The sequence below is a fragment of the Triturus cristatus genome, chromosome 4_2 (genome assembly GCF_964204655.1).
Source record: "Triturus cristatus chromosome 4_2, aTriCri1.1, whole genome shotgun sequence".
In the NCBI taxonomy this organism is placed as follows: domain Eukaryota; kingdom Metazoa; phylum Chordata; class Amphibia; order Caudata; family Salamandridae; genus Triturus; species Triturus cristatus.
In genome coordinates, this window is record NC_140586.1 from 179,876,292 (window position 1) to 179,899,005 (window position 22,714).

The window sequence follows — 22,714 nt, forward strand, 5'->3', positions numbered from 1 at the left end:
ACTCTAATAGTAAAGGGTTAACATCACCTGATTATATTCAGCCTGTACTCAAAGGTCATCTAGGTTCCCTTCCCATCTGCGCCTCGGCTTCGCCTGGAAGTCACACCTCTGTAGTCACAGATCTACTCCCTTCTCTTTTTCTCCTAGTCACTGGAACCTCCTCCTCATCAGCTGCTCTCTCCTCTTTAGATTCAGGTTCGTCATCTGTCTTCCCTGGAATAAGTAGTAGCTTTACTGCTAACGGCCAGATGCCGCCTATGGACTAGAAGCAAGTGCAAGTGTCTGCCTCAGACTTTCACTAATATAGATGTGCATTCTCTCATGGAAATTTCCAGCTCGAAACCTGCCGCCCACCAAATTCCTGTACCTCCCCGTGCCAAGGACACGTTCCCAGCCGGCCGGCCTGTTGTAGTGTCTTCAGCATGAAGGAGAATACAATCCTTCGATAAGGGCCGGCCTGAACCGGTTCTCTCCAAGCGAATAACACCTCCTAACTAAAACACTGCCTATGACCTAGAAACTTTCCAAGCTGCCAGAGCAGGAGGAAAGATGGAGTCTCTCCTGTTTAAGGCCTACCAGGCCTGAATGCAGCACAGCTCCATTAGATACCCTTACTACAGAACATATTACCCCTAATGCTAACGAATCTATCCCCTAGGATATGTATGCAAACCCTGATCTATGGGGAAGAACACAGGATCATGTTGAAGTGCCTAATAAATAGGCTCTATACACTACTCTAACCCTTAGACTTGAATGGAAAGAGACTGAAGTCACATTAGGCCTCCCTTAACACGGGAAGGCCGGGAAAATCGAGCAGTACATTCCACCCTTGACTTCAGTCTATTATACATTCAATAAACATAACTAACATCGGTGGAGGAATAATATCTCTCCCGTTTAAGGCCTACCAGGCCTGAATTCAACACAGCTCTATGAAATACCCTCACTATAGGGCAAGTTATTCTCAAGGCTAACGAATCTATCCTCTAGGATATGCATGCAAACCCTGATCTATGGGGAAGGACACAGGATCATGTCGAAGTGAATAATATCTCTCCCGTTTAAGGCCTACCAGGCCTGAATTCAACACAACTCTATGAAATACCCTCACTATAGGGCAAGTTATCCTCAAGGCTACCGAATCTATCCCCTAGGCTATGTGTGTAGGCCCTGAGCTATGGGTAGGAGCACGGGATTGTGTCAAAAGTGTCTAATAGACAGGCCCTATTCACTACTCCAGTCCTTAGACTTGGATGGAAAGAGACTGAAGTCATATGGATCGCTCTACAACACCGGAAGGCCGGGAAAATCGAGCAGTACAGTCCCCTACATGGAAACATCATGTAAATAAGTGTGTCAGGAGATGCCGTAAGAGACAAAGATACCGCAACACATAGGACAAAAAGACTATACCCACCAACAAGATATGCTCGTTCGTTGTGCAGCCGCAGCATCATTTGTGGCACCCTGCCACGCCTCATGATGTAGGCATCGTGTGCTGATCCTGGAAAACGTGCACAGACATGGGAAATCAGCATTTTAGCAAGACACACCACAAGGGCATTTTTCGAGTGGTAATGTTTGCGGTTGTGATAGGCTTGTTCCTGTGCCTGTAGTGGTACAAAAGCCACATGTGTACCATCAATGGACCCAATTACATGGGGCATCCCACCCAGGGCATAGAAATCACCCTTGACATCTGTCAACTCCTCTGGAGTAGGAAATTTGATGAATTCATCAAGGTGCTCCAACATGGCTGCTAAAACATCACTCGGGACACGGCTGAACATAGTCTGTGACATCCCACCCACATCAGCTATGGTCAATTGAAACGTACCTGTGGCAAAAAAATGTATGGCTGCCATCACCTTCATCTTGGGGGTCAGCGCAGTAGGATACCTGTGTTGCGGTTGGAGGTGTGGGGCCAGCTTGTCTGTCAAGTCCTCAATCAACTGTTGAGTGAATCTGTAACGGCGGATGCAGGCAAGTTCCCTCATGGCAGCCAAGTCTGGCATTAGTCTTGAGACAGGTGGTGCCCTGCAAAACATAGTTTGGAAGAATGAAGATTGAGAGTTGGTCAACATCAATGTCAATGAACAGAGCACATGCAACACTGCTAATACACATCAGGTAACTATGGTGTGTGCAATACATATAGGACACATATGCCAGCATGCTTGCACTCCTACAAAAAGCCTGATACACCTGTTGATTGGCAAGTCTACATGACATGCCCTGAAATGATTTGGTGGACAGTCTGAGTGAACAGCCAGAGATATCACCGGAGTGACACACAACCACATAGCTGCATTGGAAGGATGTCATCTCATCCAGACAGCTGACTGCAAGGCACACACACACGTCACATGGAATGTCAAATGTACATATCAAACACAGTGCGATGAAGGGGTACACGTGACAACACAAAGACACAGCCATTGAGACAACGCACACATGTATGACTGGAAAAATATGATGTCCGATGCACACAGACCCTACAGCTGTGGGAATCCACATGTGGCATGGTGTGCGTAGATATGTTCCATGCCCATCTCCACACAGACACTTGTTGGATGCACCAACAGCAGATGCAGTTAACGGGACACTGACATCAAGCTCATGGGAACACATGACACACACCTGACATTGTCCCAAAGAGGCACGCTGATCATGACAGGTCAGTTGATAGAGTGTCCCTGTCCCTGGTATCAGGAGAAAGGTGCGGGTGTTGATGACTGTGCCACCCACTGCTGCTATGCATGACACAGTTGGACTACAGACACACATGTGGCAAGTGGCAAGGTGATGTGTGCCACATCGTACCCCATCACACCTGACATGTGTCCACAGGTCAGAACATATCAATTGTGCAACTAGATGAGATGACCTGTGCAATATCACTGGCTAACACACCTAGGGCCTGCACATGAAAGTATGCAATGACAAGTACTTGATGAACATCCATGTGCGATCGTAGCCCTCCATTCCTGGCATGTGTACGCCTGTATCACCATTGTAAGAGTGTGAAATGCGTACGTGTACGCACTGGTAGTACACGTACATGTACGCACTAGTTGTACACGTACGTGTACTAAGGTAGTACACGCACGTGCACTACCTTAGTACACGTACGTGTACTACCAGTCTGTACACGTACGTGTATGCACTGGTAGTACACGTACGTGTACGCACTGGTAGTACACGTATGTGTATGCACTAGTTGTACACGTGTACTACCTTAGTACACGTACGTGTGCAACTAGTGCGTACACGTACGTGTACAACTAGTGTGTACACGTACGTGTACTACCTTAGTACACGTACGTGTACAACTAGTGCATACACGTACGTGTACTAAGGTAGTACACGTATGTGTACAACTAGTACGTACACGTACGTGTACTGCCAGTGCGTACACGTACATGTACTAAGGTAGTACACGTACGTGTACTACCAGTGCGTACACGTATGTGTACTACCAGTGCATACACGTACGTGTACGCACTGGTAGTACATGTACGTGTACTAAGGTAGTACACGTACGTATATGCACTGGTAGTACACGTACGTGTACTAAGGTAGTACACGTATGTGTACTACCTTAGTACACGTATGTGTACAACTGGTGCGTACACGTACGTGTACAACTAGTGCGTACTCGTACGTGTGCTACCAGTGCGTAAACGTACGTGTACGAAGGTAGTGCACGTACGTGTACGCACTAGTTGTACACGTACGTGTACTAAGGTAGTACCTTAGTACACATACGTGTACTACCAGTGCGTACACGCACGTGTACTACTAGTGCGTACGTACGTGTCAAACGCACTGTGCAACTGGTGCCGTAGGGGTACGTGTGAAATGCACCGTACCTGTGTGTGGATTTCAAAATTACATAGGGGACACATAAGGGACAAGTATTAGGCCCTAAATGCATGCTGGTTGTCATGGAGACAGAGTTTTCAGTTCAAATTTGTCCATCAGGTGTCCTGGAAAAGTCAGTTGGCCACAAAATACAATGTTGCTAAGTGGTTGTTGACTTGACATGATGCTCAAAATTTGAACGATGCAAATGCTGTCACTGGTGTATGTTTAAAGGGATTGGAGTAAACGTAAGATGCAAATGATTCTGACCAATCACTATTTACTCCTTAAAATGAATGCCCCTCAGCAAGACCGATATAAGGCAGCCAGAACCCATGAGAGGGCACTTGCCTGCACAACTTTCCTGTCGACAACATTGCTGCTGTCTCTGCTTCCCTGGACCATGTCACGTGCTGTGGAGAGGGCCCAGCCATTCACACTTGAGGAGAATGAGGCCTTGCTGGATGCCCTCCTCCCACAGTACATGTATGGGAGACCAGGGGAGCAGGTGAGTGCTGAGTCCACTACCTTTGCCTATGCACCTGTTGTGTGACTGTCAATATTGTGTCCAGGTGGGACTGACATGCAATGTTGTTTAGAGTGTGTCCTGGGGGGGGGGGGTCATGCTTATGGCGCTCATGCAGAGCATCATGTAGTTCCTGTGTGCTCTCCTCACTTGCATAGTGCTTACAGTGACTTTCACTGCATAGTGCATGACACATTCAGCCTGGCAAATCCTTGGTGGCTTTTTTTCCTGTTGTCCTGAGGTGATTCAGTGGTCCCCCCAGTGTTACAGGTGACTGTACCCACAGATGTGTATGAGTTGAGTGGACCTGACGTGAGAGTGTCAAAATGATGTGTACGACCTCATGGACATGGATGTGTGTGAATGTTCCTTGTCATGTGGGTGAGTGTCCATGTGAAGTGTTGAACCACAGCTGCATGGTGGAGGCTACAGATCTACCCATCTGATGTGACAAGTGAGCCGTGCTTCGTGTCTGACTTGCAGAGCTAGCACAACACCTGTGACTCCCCACTGGCAAATGGCACATGTGCAGCGTGAGGGTTGTATCCGCTGTTGCAAATGACAGGTGAGTGATCTGTGACTAGGTGTGTCTGTCTAGTCTGCTGAGGGTGCGTCAGTGGAGTGGGACATGTCACTGCATGGCACGTGCTGCCATCAGCCTGCTGTTGCATGTGCTGCACAGTGTGTGGCATGTTCATTGAGTGTGTTGCACCCCTCATGCCACCTGTAGACTTTCAATGCCATGTACTGCATTGGCGCTTGCACACAGGCCAATTTCATGTTGTGAATGAGGCTATTAATGTCAGCATCCTATGCCCTGTTCAACATTTCAAAGATGTTCTAATGTGTGTCCCTGGGACATGGAGCAGGTGTATTGATGTTGTGTCACTTTGTCATCCTGACAGGTAACTGCCTACGAGAAGGGGGTGATCTGGACCAACGTCGTCAGGGCCATGAGAACTGCGGGGGAGCGTGATCGGCAGCTGCCCCAGGTCCACAAGAGGTGGCAGGACATCTGGTGGTGGACCCGGCGGATCGCCCGGGTCCAGCTGGAGCTCTCGGCTCCTCGCCCCCACGGCGGCCGCCGACGCCTGACCCACCACATGAAACGTGTCCTGGCGGTGGTCTTCCCTGACCTCGATAGGCAGTTACAGGAGAGACTGCAGCAAGGAGGGGGTAGGTACATGGCTTTTTGTTGTGTTATGTGTCGCCAGCATTAGGAAGTGCTATTTTGCATGAATACACTCCCAGAGTTCATATGGGCAGTGCATTTTCTGTTCCTAAATGTCACCTGGGGCTCTTTTTCATCCCTTCCTCTCCTTGACATGTGTCCCCTGGTGTGTGTGTAATCACATTTGCACATGGTCATCTAAGGTGCCAGTACATCTAAGTGCACATTGCTTTCTGCATCATGTGGGAGGGTGGTCTGTGACTTGTGTTGGTACCTTGCCTGTGCCATGACCTGTTCACTATGTTGGGGGTCCATATTTGTTGTCACTGATGCTGATTCTCAACATAGGAGTGTGAGCTTTCAACTGGACACCCTTGCAGAATGCATGACCAATGTTCTGGCCTCAGACATGATGTGCATGAGTGTGAGATATGCATAGTGCCATGACGGTTGAACATGGTACAGTCAGCTCATTCGAGGACCACGGAGCAGTGTGCCCACTACAGTCCCCTGAGACACCCTGGCCTCCTAATCAATGTGCACATTATCTGTGTGTTCTGCATAGGTCTGCCTCTGTGGCATTGTTGCCTGGCCTAGTTTGTATTTTGCTAATGTGTGCTACATGTGTCCACTGGACAGGGATACACCATTTTGCTTGTGCATACTCACACTGGGCAGTGCCTGTGTGGCTATTCACAACAATCTGTTGATGGTTGTTTGTCACAAATATGTGTTGCCAGCCCCACGAGGTGATGTGGTGTAAATGAAGCAATTTTTCAAGCACAGTTGTTGTAACCCTGAATAAGAGGTGTCACTTCTTGATCTGTATCAATCACATTGACTCAGGTATTGGGGGGGGGGTGCGGGAGAGGCATACATGTGCATTTTTTTACCTACAAGAATCCTGCTCATATATTTTTGGCACCTGTGTGTGGTTCTGATGCAACGCAATTTGGACTTTGTGTGCTGACATCTGTGTGTACATTCTGGCTTGCCATGAGGGTGTTCCCACAGTACAGATGGCCTTTTTTACCACCCAATTGCAGGCCCATTAGCTTATGCATTGTCCTGGGTGTGGACATGTGTGCCACTTCAGATGACAGGCAGTAGGTCATATGTGTAGCCAACTCTGTAATCAGGTGACGGATGGCCTGGTGACAACTGACATGATTCAAGTTGTTACTCTTCAAAAATTGTACCTTGGCACTCACAGCACTTGTCAACAGTTCTTCATGTTTTAAATGTGGAAATTTGAGGATTTTTGTTAAGAACACTGATGTACCTGCATGAAAAAAGTCTACCAACGAAGTGCACACAAAACGACATTTCCACTTTCATGGAACACGCTGGCACCTTTTAAAAAAAGCCACTGTTCTAAATAAATGGTGTTGCAGATTCTCCATATACATGTTCCTACGGTGGTCTTGATTTTGTGAGACTCCTAGTTGTCGGTGATACAAACTAGTGAGTGTCAAGACATCAAGACCTCCGTGGGCCCATGTATATGTACTTTCTGCAACACCATTTATTTCTAACAGTGGCTCCTCAGAAAAGGTGCCAGCTTCTTCAATGACAGTGTCAATGTACTTTTGTGTGCACTGCCTTGTGCGACATATTGCATGCAGGCACATGAGTGTTCTTTTCACAAAATGGCCAATTGGCACATTCAAAACATGTAGATTGGGTAAAGTATTGTGAGTCCCAAGGTACCAACATTTGTTCGTTTTGTGTTCCAAAGGACTTACAGGTCTCTGAGTGTGGTGACACCTTGAGTATTGAGGTGTGTTAGTTTACCTTGAGTGCACCACTACTGTTTCTTTCATGGTAAACAAGAGGTGTCATGACTTCATTGTATTGCTGTGCTCACCGGTTCACAGACACTAGCTTCTCAGTGTATTTCTCATTCAAGTTGTGGCCTTTTGTGTATTTATTTTCCTGGTGTCCAAGTGGCATGGTGGGTCTACCAACTGGGCAGTACAGGGCTCACATATGTGCGGAGTAATCCAGCTGTTACTCATGATGCATTGCCTGATATGCACTGTGACCAATTGTTCTTGTGCTCATGTGTCAGATGTATACAGGTGACTGATGCTTTTTTGTTTCTTCTCCTTGCCCACAGCATCATCATCCACAAGCGAGGGAGACACCTGCATGGACCTTGAGGAGGGACACAGTGACCATGCCACCAGTGCTGTGGAGGCAGAAGGAGCCAGTGGCACGGAGGGCGAGGGGAGTCAGTCGGAGGACCTGTCTGGAGGCGAGGGCATGTACGACACCGATGGGTCCCAGGCTGACATCCTTGAGGAGGCGGAGGATGCAACAACAACTGGCAGCATCCCACCATCTGTACCCACCCCCTCCATTGCCATCTCCGCCCTCCCAGTTGCTCCCGTCCCTTCTGTCCATGCAGGGTCCCACCGTGTCTCCTTCAGACCAGGCACCACAGCCCCTGCCCCTGTCACCCCTGCTGCCCTCAGTGAAGAGTCTGTGGACACACTGCGGCAGTTGCAGGTTGGTCAGGCATCGATGCTGCATGTCCTCCATGAACACACTAGACTGCTCACACAGTTGGTGTCGTTCGTGGAGGGCATGTCATCAATGATGACTGAGCAACGCAGGTTTCTGCGGTCCATGGACTCTTCACTGACGGAAGCAGTTTTTCTCCTGCGGCGCTCCTTCTCCCCCTACCCCGGACCCATCCACACTGCCCTCTCCAATGCCTGACCAACGCACACACAGACAGTCACAGGCACACACCCCAACAGACACATCCAGCACACCCCCAAGAAAGGCACAGCGCACACCTCCTGGCATGCACACTCAGGGGGATGTAGTCACACCCACAGGGTCTGGGGGCAAATAGCAGACACGCAGCCACAGTCAGAGTCTGCCGTCCTCACAACCCACTTCCTCCAAAACCACTCCCCTTAGCTCCCCAGCCAAACTGTCACGCAAAGAGACCTACATGGCTGATCTGTCCCTCAGCCCCACTGTGACACCACCCCGCAAGCGTGCGAGGAAGTCCCCGGGCAGGGGAGTTGAGTTCCCCCCCATGTCCACCCCCTCCCCCAAGAGCGCTGCACCCCATCACTTGGCCACCCCCCTCCATTGGCCCTGGGGTTTCTTCAAGGTGCAGGGGTTACTCTGGACGCCCTGGCAGCAGTGTGCAGTGCCGATCTCACCTCCACCTTTGGCGCTGCCCCACCCCCTGTGGTGAAGATGTCCAGCCCTGCCCCCACCACACCTACCCAACCCACTCCTGTCCCTGGGGTGCCTGGTACTCCCACTGATGATGCCCCCCCTGGTCGACAAACCTTGAGGTGACTTTGTGCAGGCAAGGTAGGGGTGGACACAGTCGCCTACATCCACCCTTGGACTAGAACTATGGACTGGCCATTGGCCTTTGTAAATAGTGTCTTCTTAATTTATTATTTTTGTGTGCTGAATAAAGCCTTTTCTTTTAGTTTCTACACTATTGCATTTCAGGTACTTGATGTTGGTGATGAGGCTCATGAAGTTGGTGTTCTGGTAATGTGTTAGGGTTCCGAGAAATGTTTTTGTATGATGGTCATGAGGTGGACCATGGTATCTGTGTGCCCTCACAATGTCTGTGCAAATATTGATTGGTAGTGTGTGTCCATTTGGTTTTGAGACATTGTCCCAAGGAGTGCTCCTTCCTCTGTGGCACCTGAAATGCTCTCTGCAAACAGTTGCACAATTGTTGTGCTGACCTGTGTCAACATATCCTTTGTATGTGATGGATCCCTTCAACAATGGCCATGCCTGCTCACCGATGTCTGCTGCTGAATCGTCTGTGCCATCCTTGCCAGTCACTGTACTTGTGTTTTGGGTATGTAGGAATGGCATCAGGGAGCAATTGCCCCTTTTCAGCACTATGCATGTGTGTAATCACGGCCTAACACACAAATGGCACGTGTTATACAGGGTATTTGGGCACCTGACTCACAATTGTGGGCATTGTATCTAGTCGCAGTGAACCCTGTTCCTTCCATGAGAGACAACATCTGGGTGGCTGGACCAGCACCTGGACATTCCTATCACTCCTGGGATGTGCGTGCCAGTGTGTGTTCCCTTTGGCTATCTTATTTTTGTATGCAGTTCCATGACTATACAGTCTGTTGGCATGAAATCAGGGTGTGTATTGTGCTGCATCCGCTATGGGTGGGTATGCATGTGTTATATGTCCTCACACCCACATGTGGTGTGTCATGCAGTCTGTGAAAGACATCCATCCTCCTGGGAGTGGGACACTGCTGGGAGTCCTCTGCACCCACCCCTTATATGTCTGGACACTGCTGGGAGTCCTCTGCACCCACCCCTCATATGCCTTGACACTGCTGGAGTCCTCTGCACCCACCCCTCATTTGCCTGGACACTGCTGGGAGTCCCCTGCACCCACCCCTCATACTCCTGGGCACTGCTGGAGTCCTCTGCACCCACCCCTCATATGCCTGGACACTGCTGGAGTCCTCTGCACCCACCCCTCATATGCCTGGACACTGTTGGTAGTGATATGCACCCACCCCTCATATGTCTGGACACTGCTGGGAGTCCTCTGCACCCACCCCTCATATGCCTGGACACTGCTGGAGTCCTCTGCACGCACCCCTCATATGTCTGGGCACTGCTGGTAGTGATATGCACCCACCCCTCATATGTCTGGACACTGCTGGGAGTCCTCTGCACCCACCCCTCATATGCCTGGACACTGCTGGGAGTCATATGCACCCACCCATGCACCCCCTTGGAGCTGTACACTGCTGGCCAGGACCTACACACACAACAATATGAAGGTAACATGCTGGGCCAGTCCTCTATGCCCACATTCCTGGCGCGTGTACGCCTTGTATCCAAAATTTAGTGCTGCTGTAACGGGGTACGTGTGGTACGGACCATACCCATGCATGTATGTGTGGGTACGGTCCGTACTTGAGTTGTCATGGTACCGTAGGGGTACGCACCGTACGCACGCATGTATGCGTGGGTACGGTCCATACCTGAGTAGACATGGGGCCGTAGGGGTACGCAGCGTACCCACGCATGTATGCGTGGGTACGGTCCGTACCTGAGTAGTCAGGGGGCCGTAGGGGTATGCAGCGTACCCACGCATGTATGCGTGGGTACGGTCCGTACCTGAGTAGTCATGGGGCCGTAGGGGTACGTGTGGTATTCACCGTACCCACGCATTCATGCGTGGGTACGATCCATACCACTGTTGTAATGGTGCCGTAGGGGTACGTGTGGTACGCACCGTACCCACGCATTCATGCGTGGGTACGGTCCGTACCACTGTTGTAATGATGCCGTAGGGGTACATGTGGTATGCACCGTACCCACGCATGAATGTGTGGGTACGGTCCATACGACTGTTGTCATGGTGCCATAGGGGTACGTGTGGTACGCACCGTACACGTCCACTTCCGTTGTGGCGGTACGCAGGGGTTGCTGGACATGCGCCCCAAGTGACCAGTCCCAGGTGGTAATGTATGGCCTCCATATTATAGGTTTGTGTTTGAGTATGGGGTATGTTTCCTGCCCCTCACCCCCACCCTGGCCCCTGGGTGTTGTTCTCACCTTCTGCGGCTTGTGCGTCGGGTGCGGTGCACCAGGTCATAGGCCGAGAGGACCGGGATGACACGTACGATGGGGTTCATGGCTGTACGTCGCGTACCGGGGCTCCGTGGCATAGAGTTCTGCTTTCCCGGCAGTTTTTCGCTCCTGTAATCAAAGCGTGGTACGTAGTGACGTCGGGACGAATCGTACTTGCTGGTCCGGAAAACGCTGCTTAAATACGTACAGACGTCACGTACAAGCAGTTCCGGATCAGAATCGTTGGTATTTTTTAGCTGTATGGTCTTTTGTACGATTCGTACAGAAAAAGGCTTTCTGTACGAATCGTACTTCCTAGGTTGTAGGATCAGTTTACCTGGTACGAGTCGTACGGAGAAAACGCTCTGTACGACTATTCGTACTGCCTTTTTACAGGATTGGAATCGGCCCCCTAGTGTTGTTTTGTATTTCTTTTGAACAATGTTAATCATCAATAAGGCACTGTGTGCATTCTCTACTGCAAATTTCTTTGTGCATGTGTTCAGATGTCTGTACTCTAAAACTAGATGATATGAATTCTCGGGCTTCAATACAGGAAACAAAGGACTGTTCATTGGAGAGGTGCAAGTTTCTATTACACCTTGGTATTCAAGTTGATCTAAGATCTCCATGACCTGTATTTTCACTTCTTGTTTAATTGGGTACTGTCTCTGTGGAGTTGGTGTTGTTTTTACTGAGATTACATGGTGGAGTGACTCAGCCTCCCACGCAACATAGTTGCGATATAGTGCTGGAGCAAGGGCTACCGCCCTGTGCTGCATGCATGTATGTTTTAAGTAAATTGGAACGTTGTCAGAAAAAGCTGGTAAAATTATTGTTTCTCCCTTTGGGCAATCCATAACAATTTCAGACGGCTAATCTTTTTCAGCTAAAAGGAGGTCATAGCCATGAGTCAGGTTCTCCCAAAAGAGACCTTTTACTTTTCTGGGTTTGTCCCCCTCCATTGGAAGTGTTATTTCATGTTACCTATGTGGGACACTTACCCTTGTATCAGGTGTTTCCACCGTGATCTGCTCAGTCAACTCCACTGTCACCAGAAATTACATCAGATTCTGGCGAGCTATTGTTACTTCTGCTGCGCTGTCTAACATCGTCAGAGCCCATTCCCAGTTCAGTAGTTGAGTCTTCAGAATTCTGGGCTTGTCTAACTGTAAGATTTGCTATTTTCTTCTTTTTAAATTGAGCTTTTGACTTTGGCTTCTCTTCTTTCTCAGAAGTGTAATCTGAAGTGCGTGGCATGTCGCTGGACTTCGTACACTCTTCTTGTCTGTGTTCTGACAGTTCTTCTCTCTCGGAGTCTCTTGGTGAACTCTGAAAGGAACAAGAGGAACGTGTATCAGATCCTGATACCTGTCAGATTTCTTAATGTTATCTCTATTCCTAAGGTTGTATCTCCTTTCAGAGGGCTTCTGTTGAGGAGACCCACTCCTAGATAGAGATCTATTTTCTCTATTTTTTTGGTTTTTGTTGTTATTATCCCATTTCTTCTCAGAAGAATCAGGTGCTTGCTTGAAGTTATCCTCTACAGGATCACCCATGAGTTGAGGTTTTGTTGCTCTAGCTCTCAAACTATCTCTACCTAATTCAGCATAGGTGTCTGTGATAATTTTAGGTAATTCACGTTCCTGTTGTGAAGGAGTGAAATCCCTCAGGCTTTTGCGTATTGCCACTGCTGTTGCCTACCTTTTTATATTTGCTAATATTGTAGCTGATAGCTGGGCAAATTACCTAATAATGTCATCCCTAAGTTCAGAGCAGGTTCTGCTCCATTCTCAGTTTGTATCTGTCTTAAAACTTGAGGTATTACTGCTAATGATGGGATATCATGAGTCCTGGTATATATGGCAGCGAAAACTGGACCCCAAGTGGTAAAATCCTCTATCTGGGGAGCTATCCCCATTGGCAAGCAGATTGTTAGCATTCTGTATTTTTCTTGAGGGCTTGTGTGTGGAAATACTGCCTCTAGCTGTGTTATTTTTTGAGCTATCCAGAATGGCATCTGCTCACATTTAGTGGGCATTCTACCAATAACTGTATATAGCGTTTGTGGTGTATTTTAGTTGTAGAACCCTGAATTTGATTTGTTTGTGCAGCCCTTGTTGGCTGAAGTCTGTGTCAGGTTTCTGAAAAGTTTCATTATTTCTTTGTAAAGTAGATGTAGGTCTGCTATTGGCATTGCGTTAATGTCTGGATGCACTGTGTAAGCGGCATGGACTGGCCAAGTGGCTCCGTCTCTTCCGATTGGACCTAGTCTTACTTTGTCTTTTGTGTGGGGGAGGGCCCCTTTAAATCAGTGTATGTGCTCCTGGTAGGTGAGCGGAATTTCAATGTCCTCATACGGACAGTATTCATTTGGTGTTTCATCTTCAGTGTAAGAATGAAATGTATTTGATTGGGCATCTGCTTGTGGGAATTTAACCCATGAATTGAATACCTCTCTTCTATATGACTCTGGAGCCTCAATCACGAAGGTTACTGTCCCGCCCCTAGTTGTGACTCTGTAGTCTGTTAGCTTTTGAGTAAGGGCGGCTCAGACATTTTCTGAAATGTTGATTTCACCTTTCTCTTCTTCCTTGAGTACAGCAGGCTGAGCCCACCCAGCAGTGTTTTCGTGAGCCATTGTTTTGAAGAAGGAAAGATTTTCAAGGAAATTGAGATAAAGGTTTTATGCACAATAGGAACACTTTGTCCTTCAAGCTTGATAAAGCTACAGCCAATCCATAGAATATGCCTACTCAGCTGTGGCGGATAATGCCCTTCCTATGCCAGATGTCTCTGAAAAATGTGAGTAGAGGTCTCTGAGAATAGCACAACTGAACTACTCAGATTTGACTGTTAAATAGGTACCAAACCAACGTTGGGGGCGCCATGTTGTGTTGTCCCTATAAACCTATATAGAATATGCGTGTTTAGACAACAAACACCATATGATTGGTGTCAGACTGATTCTAGACACCCCTACCGGGTATGTTAGCCTGCATACCAGCTAGCTCACACTGCCACTAGAAGTCCCTCTTACCAAAGAGAGAATAGTTCTTGGCAACTATCGAACATGAGAACCCTGTCCCATCAGGGATTGTGGAAACAGTATACTACTTTTGCTCAGTCACTCGTGCTCACTTTGTCTCAGAGAGATACACAGAATAAACTATGGGGACGTGTAAAATAGGTGTGCTGAAAGAACCATTAGACAGTAACAGATATAAATGATTATAAGTACTAACAGAGTAAAAGGATAGGAGATTTCTAACATTGGGCTAAAACAATGAATACAGGCAAGTATATAACATAAATGACAGTAAAATTCGTACGCCTACGATGCGACCCTGACTAGATGTACCTAGCATGTATGGAGGCGTAAAGCTAAGAATCCCTCTAGGATAAATCCAAACCCATTACCTAAAGTGAGAGACTATGGGACCCCATCTTCGCTCGAGATGGACACCCCACAAGGGATGTCAGACCACTGCGAGCTGGAGTGTCTGTGTGCAGGAGCCTCAGCGTCTTGCGTCAGTGTGTCGGCATGGAAGTCCTTTTCTCCTCCGACTACCTCAGCAAGATATAGTGTACATATACCCAAAGTAGTACCCCCTGGGGCTATACCTAGCTGTGTCATGTCGGACTAGAATGACCGAAGGAATGACCCTTATACATAGGTATTATGCAAGAGATGGTAGGCCTGTTGTCCTGCTGTGATTCCAGGAATATTCATGCACTATGAATGAGGCTTAAGCATTTCGGAGAAAACCCCATGTCATCTTTGGACATTACAGTAACTTGTTAAAAGGTCAGTACTAAGAACCGTTATTTAGTGTAATATCAGGGGAATGTGGGAGAAAGGTGTATTCACTACCTAAGCCTATATTGGGGTACCTATATGGAACATAACACAAGAAGACTGAATATGTAACCTTGGGTTGACTGTTGATGAAATTTCTCGTGCTTCGTTCAGGACTCCATTGGTTTGGCTTTGATTGGTGATAAAAAATTAGAGATCATGGCAGACTCAGGTTCCCCTATCACTATTTTATCCAATGTGTCGTTCTATGTTAAACAGTTTAATAAGGAATTGTTACACATAGATGTCCATCCAAAAGCTTTTGGTGGACAGGATATTGTTATGTTAGGCTATTTCGTGGAGCATTTGTGTGTCTTACGACGTAAAATGCTGACTAAAATGTACGTTACAGAGAAAGGTTGTGATTTGGTGGGCTGGAAGGACTTAGCTAAAATGGGTATTATTCTTAAGCTTGGTAGTGATTGGCCACATGTTCTGGGTGAAATGCCAATTGCATCTATTGCATCACCATAAGATATGTATGCTTGTGAAATTGATAACATATTAAGTAGGCATAAGAGCGTTTTTGAGAATAGAATTGGCTGTGTCAAAAGTGTTGTCCATGACATAAAACTCAAAGAACATGCAGTTCCTGTTAAACACAAGTTTAGGCCTTTTCCTCGTTTGATTAGAGATCAATTGAAAAACCTATTGGACAAAATGTGTAAAGATGGCATAATTCAACTGCTTGATTCTTCTAAATGTGCTTCAGCTATAGTGTTGGAAAAAACTAAAAGGATGGAAATTTACATTTGTGTACTGATATGAGATCACTCAATAACAACATTGTGGTGGATTGCCACGCTTTGCCTAAAATCCAAGAAATGTTAATGGCAATTGGTGATGCAACTTTCTTTTCTATAATTAATCTCAAGTCAGCGTACAATCAGGTAGTGCTTGCACCTAAATCTCAGGACTTCACAATGTTTGTTACACCCTTTGGTGCCTTCAAAGTTTTAGGATTGCCATTCAGACCAGCGTTCACGGCAAGCGTTTTTCAGAAGCTTAGGGATTCTTTATTGAAGGGAGTCATGGGTGTACAGGCGTTTCAGGATGATATCCTGATTTTTGGTAGAGATATTGTTGAGCATAATCCAGTACTAGAGAAAGTATTAAGCATTTTACGCAGCAAAGGCATGTCTGTCTCTAAAGAAAAGTGCACATTTCTTGTCAAGGAACTGGACTACTTAGGGCACACAATTACATCTGAAGGTATTAAGCCTAAACAGGATTTGATTTCTGATATTCGAAGGGCACCAGCACCGACTGATAAGGACTCACTGAAATCCTTTTTAGGTCTGAGTGAGTATTATGACATATTTGTTCAAGGGTATTCACATATTGTGGAACCTCTAAGATGTCTCTTAGGAAAGAATGAGAAATTCTTGTGGACATATTTGCAGGATAAAGCATTTTCGAAAATCAAGAATATGATTGTAAATTGCCCCCTGTTTGCATCCTTTCAATGGGGCTGATAAGTGTGCAGTCATTATTAATGCCAGCTCTGTTTGTCTAGGAGCTGTACTCATGCAAACATCTCATGGCAAAGAACGTACCATAGTATTTAGGACCAGAACTTTGAGTAAGTCAGAGACACATTACAGCACAATAGAGAGAGAGACTTTAGCGGGGTGAGTGCTTGCAATGTTCAACATTCCGTCCATCATCTCCTTTGGTCTTGCTTTGCTCGCCCTAAGTTGGCAGGGTATGCCCAGACGTGGGTCCCTTGCTCACTTTGCCACTGGATTCAAGCTAGCCTGACTGATGACGGCTGATTAGCCAGAAACCAGTCCCAGGATCCTTGTTTCCGGTCCAGGGAAGACATGGCTTGGCAGTTCGGGCTGGACTTCCCATGAGGCACAGGGTCAGGCTGATTTGCATATGGCCATGTCTGAACTGGGGCGGCGGTGTGAGCTAAAGAATGATGATGGATTACACCCAAATCAGTTGACTGGGGGTGAGTGCTTGTAATGTTCAACACTCCGTCCATCATCCTCTTTGGTTTTGACTTTAGCGTGTGCCTGGGCTGTGGAGAAATTAAAAACGCATCTCGAACTCTTCCTAGAGCCTACACTGTTGTACTCACCGCTGCCTGTATCCTCTTTCGTCCTCTGGGTCTGGTGTGGCGCCGTGCTCCCTGTCCTAGTGTCGCCGCTTCTGCCTGTGTGGAGCCGCTGTGCGGAGACGGACTTCTTTGCCCAGCGGCCTTAGCGGCGGACCCGGAAACCGCCGGACGCTGTTTCGCGCCTGGAGGCGCTTAAATTTGAACGCTGACACTGACAGAGCAGGTGAACTCTTCCTAGAGCCTACACTGTTGTACTCACCGCTGCCTGTATCCTCTTTCGTCCTCTGGGTCTGGTGTGGCGCCGTGCTCCCTGTCCTAGTGTCGCCGCTTCTGCCTGTGTGGAGCCGCTGTGCGGAGACGGACTTCATTGCCCAGCGGCCTTAGCGGCGGACCCGGAAGCCGCCGGACGCTGTTTCGCGCCTGGAGGCGCTTAAATTTGAACGCTGACACTGACAGAGCGGGTGAACTCTTCCTAGAGCCTACACTGTTGTACTCACCGCTGCCTGTATCCTCTTTCGTCCTCTGGGTCTGGTGTGGCGACGTGCTCCCTGTCCTAGTGTCGCCGCTTCTGCCTGTGTGGAGCCGCTGTGCGGAGACGGACTTCATTGCCCAGCGGCCTTAGCGGCGGACCCGGAAACCGCCGGACGCTGTTTCGCACCTGGAGGCGCTTAAATTTGAACGCTGACACTGACAGAGCGGGTGAACTCTTCCTAGAGCCTACACTGTTGTACTCACCGCTGCCTGTATCCTCTTTCGTCCTCTGGGTCTGGTGTGGCGCCGTGCTCCCTGTCCTAGTGTCGCCGCTTCTGCCTGTGTGGAGCCGCTGTGCGGAGACGGACTTCATTGCCCAGCGGCCTTAGCGGCGGACCCGGAAACCGCCGGACGCTGATTCGCACCTGGAGGCGCTTAAATTTGAACGCTGACACCGCATCGCGGGACGCGCACGGGGACGCGCCGGGCTAAGCCCTGGCAAAGGGTGGGCCCTCTGTAGCGCTCAGGAGCCGATGGAGGCTCGGGCCGGGCTCACCCTCTTGACTCTTGCTGGTACTGTTTTTGTGTGGTTGCTACTATTAGTGGCTATTGCACGTTTTGTGCTTTTTATTGTCATTTTATTGTTGCGTCTAAGCACTTGTACACTTGATTCATAGGGGTTGTGTATTACTACTTTTATTATCATGACCAACAAATCTAATAAGGGTACCCTTGACGGTTATCTATTGAAAGTTAATTCTGGGTTAGACCGAGAAATTACCCTTGCCGAATTAAGGGCGAGGCGTCGTAGTTTCATAGAGCATATAAAAAATATGTCCTTAACTTCAACCTCTCCTCATGATGTAACTTCATCTGATAAAAGTGCCCTCTCTCACCATGATATTTCATATCTTCCGGACAACAACGACATTTTATCACTCCCTGGTAACTCAATTATGGTTGATTCATCTAAAGATCTGTCTTCTCCTATTTTATCTACTCCTATTGAGGTAATTAGTGAACCAGTTGTATTGAAGGATTTACAAGTAATGGCACCCTTATCCCAAAATGTTATTTACCCTGGGGTACCTAAATCATCTGGCCCATTATCTAGGAAAAGGAGGAAGCTGGATTCTGAGGCCCATAAAAATAAAAATAGAAATATATCCAGCTATGAATCTGTCTTGGCTCACATTGACAAAGGCCCCATCAATGGTACTAATAACTTATCCCTCCCTGGTACCTCGGTATCCTGTTCTGTAAATGACATTACGATTGCTGAATTAATGGGTAACATAGACAAATTATTTAAAACTCACATGCTACCAATTGTTGACAGTTTAAAAAGCATTGAAAAAAGGCTGGCGAAAGTAGAATCTCTAATGGGTGGTAAAGGGGACCCATGTAAGAATCCTGTAAAGCCAAAAATGCCGCTTACTACTGTTTCCGTTCCTGCGGTATCACCTTCTACTCTACCTCTACATCAGAAAGCTATTCAAGGGGACTGCAGTACAAATAATATAACGAATAATCACGCAGGAAGAGCTAATATTCCCAAGTCAATCCAGTCAAATAAGGATAGAGCTTGCCGAGGAGGAAATACTCCACCACAAGGGGATGCATTGCTTGATAGAAAGACCTGCAACTTGGTTCCTATGGCTAAGATGCGTGGATCTTTCTCTATTAATCTTCCACCAGAAGCTGTTCCTCTTGTAGTGGTGCTTGCGGGTGTTCCCACCTTGAAGGACGAAGCTATAGAGGGATATTCACAACTAAAAAATAAGGTCATTCATTGGTTAGGACAAAACCGTCCTCTCCCCTCGTATATTAACGGGGAAATTTTACATGTTAGGCGTCTACCATGGCTGGGTAATACTCCAAAAAACATAAATGGGGACATTATTCTGATCAACTTTAGGGACCCCAGAGCCGTCAATCACATCTTAAACTGGCATACAAATCATAGGAGCTCCTTTATTACTACTTGGGAATTAACTTATTTTTTCCCTAGACCTAGGCCAGTCTCCACCTCTAATTTTGGAGCTCCACGTTGTACTCAATCTAATGCTTTGATTTCAATGAGAAATCGTTTTGAGGTGTTAGCTAACCTCGAAGATGTAGATTGACTTAATAACAACCAGGCCATGTTAATGAGTCCCTCTGAGCCATTGTCTGACCCATTTCTTTTTATCAATGAGATAAGAAATCCACAACAGGAAGTAATTTCAGATATTTGTTCTAAGTATTCAACCGTCTCCGATCTTCTATTAACAGCTAATTGCCCGATTTACCCCCAGGGAATTACGGGGAGTTTATTCTCCTGGAATATCGCCGGGGTTGACTTCCAAACTGGAATCCGTAGATTGGATCTGTTTTGTTAATAACCATGATCTATGCATATTCCAGGAAACTTGGTCATGTGAACCCTGTTTTGTTCAGGGATATCTGAATTACTCTGTGCCGGCTTCAAAGGGCCCTAGGGGAAGACCCATGGGAGGCCTAACAATATGGGTTCGCCAGTGTTTAAAGCTGGTTATTAAAGTTGTTGATACCAAAAACCAAGATATCCAATTAATCAGATTGGATCTAGACAAATTAGGTAGATTGGATATCTATAATGTTTATGTCTGGAGTAATAAGGGGGGGAGGTCTGATGTTCTGGTTGCTCTAACCACTCTGCTTGACACCCACTCTTTAAATAATAATATTGTCATTGTGGGTGATTTTAATAGAGCATTTGAACCCTTAATTAATGACGATGATTTATTCGGTGATGAGGAGGATCGACAATGGGGTGTTCCTAAGCTTGAGCTTCCACCGGTTGTGCGGTGGACAGCCGATGTTATTGGCCTAAATACTATATGTTATGAAAAGTGCTTAAGAGCCCTAAATGGTAGGACTAGTGGCGACAGGAATGGGTCAAGTACATTTGACAATGGCCAACATAACAGTAGAATTGATTATGTGTTATGTAGTTTAAAATTATGGCCTCTTATTTGTGACATGGAGGTTGTAGGAAGGATCGAGAGTGATCATAATCCCCTGTGCACCATCCACAAATGGTGGTCCTATACCATCTTACCCCCATGTTTTTTTACGACTGTTCCTCCCCGGATTGTTCCCACAAATGATATGCGGAGATTAAGGTGGGAAAATGTAGCAATTGACCACCAGGCCATAGCTGAGATCAATGGTCAGGTGGACATAGCAATATCAGCTATAGAGCACCTTAACCCACTTAGCTCTGGCTTAGATAAGTTTGAAGGATTACATAACTCTCTCTTTTGTGTAATCAAGGAGTATTTCCTTAAACCCGTGAAAAACAAAGGTAATAGAGTCCCCAAGCCTGCTAAGTGGTATAATGAACAATGTAGGGAATCACGATTAGCTTTAGGTGCAGCTATCAAGGGGGGGTAATCCACTTCAATTCAAGCCGCTAGAAAGAACTATAAAACTAGTATATCAAAGGCTAAAAAAGCTTGGGACGAACACCACTGGACTGAGCTAAAGGCAGCCAGTGACAGTAGGGACTCCCGGCTATTTTGGCACATTGTTAGATGGGGAAAACCTGGCTTTCCCGAGTCCCCACATAACAACGTGCCTGAAGAAGAATGGATAAAATTCTTTAAAAACCAGTATGCTGCACCAAATAATGATAACATGGCCCAGGAATTCAGTGTAGACCTCCCAAAAGTGAATCTCTTTGGTATAGCTGAAATTTTATCGGCCCTGAATACGGTTGCCTGTGGACGTGCCCCCGGTCTTGATGGTGTGCCAGCCGATCTATTTTTAAATGACAAGGAGCGCTGGTGCCAGTATATCCATCTTCTTATTAATGCCATTGCTTTGGGTGCTGCGGTACCAAAATCCTGGCAGGGTGCAGTTATCATTCCCATCTTTAAGAAAGGTGATCGATCTCTTCCGGGTAATTACAGGCCAATAAGCCTCATAGATACCATTCAAAAGGTCGTGGGACGTGTGATCGTCAATAGGCTCCTGGATTGGGTGGATGAGACTAATGTTCTTTCATCATTCCAGGCTGGCTTTCGACGGTCCACAAGCACGGTGGATCAGGTTTTCCGTTTCACCCTGTTACAATGGAAGACGGTGGTGTTGGGCAAAGGAAGCTTGTATGCGGCCTTTGTCGATCTACGGGCCGCTTTCGATCTTGTCCTCCGATCTAAGCTTTGGATGGCCCTAAACAAGCAGGGTCTTCCTAGCGATTTATTATCTTTGATAATGAGGCTACACGAATCTAACTATGCCAGAATTCAGTGGGGAGGACTCGGTTCGGTAACTTCGGACTTCCCTGTAGAGAGGGGAGTCCGGCAGGGCTGTTCGATGGCTCCTGTCCTTTTTACCTTATACATTAATGATGTTGTTGCTCGCATGACTTCCGCACAAGTGGACGCTCCTTTTTTAGCTGGGACTAATAATTTAATTTTTGCAGATGACACGCTCATCCTATCTAAAACTCCTAGTGGTTTGCAGTGTGCCTTGCCTATTTTTGACGAATTCTGTGGGGAGTATGGACTAGAGGTTAATATTGCCAAAACAAAGCTTATGATATTCAACCCCCACCGTAGCTTTAAATCTAAAATTATTTTAAATGATCGCCCGCTAGAAGTTGTGAATACCTTTACATATCTGGGTATTCATATATCTAGCAAGATGAACTGGCGGCATCATGTTGACATTGCTACACTCAGACATAGGCAATTGGCAGGTGCCATTTGTACAGAGCATAGAAAATCATTGACCAAACCTGTAAAACCTGTTTTACAGGTGTATGAAGCAAAAGCTCTAGGCTCCGCTTTATACGGTGCAGAGCTCTGGGGCTTTGAGAAGGTTGCTGCCCTTCAATCCTCAGAGAACACATATTTTAGGGCAATAACAGGTGTCCCTAAAAGTACCCCATTGATGCCCCTTAAATATGATCTGGGTAGAAAAGCAATCTCAGATTTGGTACAACTTCGCCCCATCCTGTATTGGCGCAGGTTATGGACGACTCCTGTCCTTTCTCATTATGCATATGGTTTTTTTAGACATTATAAGGTCCGATGTTTATCACAAAATAGGATGGCTAAAATCACTTAGGACATCCCTGTCTGAGCTTGGCCTGTGCTCACTTTGGGATGATCCGGC